Raw genomic sequence first — 520 nt, 5'->3', positions numbered from 1 at the left:
GTGAGAGAGTGTCAGACAGACAGACAGACAGACAGACAGACAGACAGACAGACAGACAGGGAACCAAAGATAGAAATGGGGAGACAGGCATAGAGAGAGAGAGAGAGAGAGAGAGAGAGAGAGAAACAAAGGCAGAAAGAAAAGAGAAGGAAGGCTGAATGTATAAAGACAAAAAACTGCTTCTTAAAGCTATAATTTCAGAAACTGAAATCATGTTTACTTGATTTCTGTTTTTGTGTCCTGTGTGTGTGTGTGTGTGTGTGTGTGTGTGTGTGTGTGTGTGTGTGTGTGTGTGTGTGTGTGTGTGTGTGTGTGTGTGTGTGTGTGTTCCGTGTGCGACTTTGAGGCGACTTAATCTATCAGTCAGCTATCAAGCAGCCGTCCGTATCAGTGATACATGATCTATTTTTTTTAAGACGTACTTGTAGTGGAAAGTAAAGCAGTGTGTGTGTGTGTATATGTGTATCATGAGTGTGTGTGTGCGGGGCAGCACGCATGCTGCTGTCACTGTGTGGTGAAG

This window comes from Nannobrachium achirus (genome assembly GCF_963921795.1).
Source record: "Nannobrachium achirus genome assembly, chromosome: 7".
Lineage (NCBI taxonomy): Eukaryota > Metazoa > Chordata > Actinopteri > Myctophiformes > Myctophidae > Nannobrachium > Nannobrachium achirus.
Note: the sequence above shows the minus strand (reverse complement) of the source record.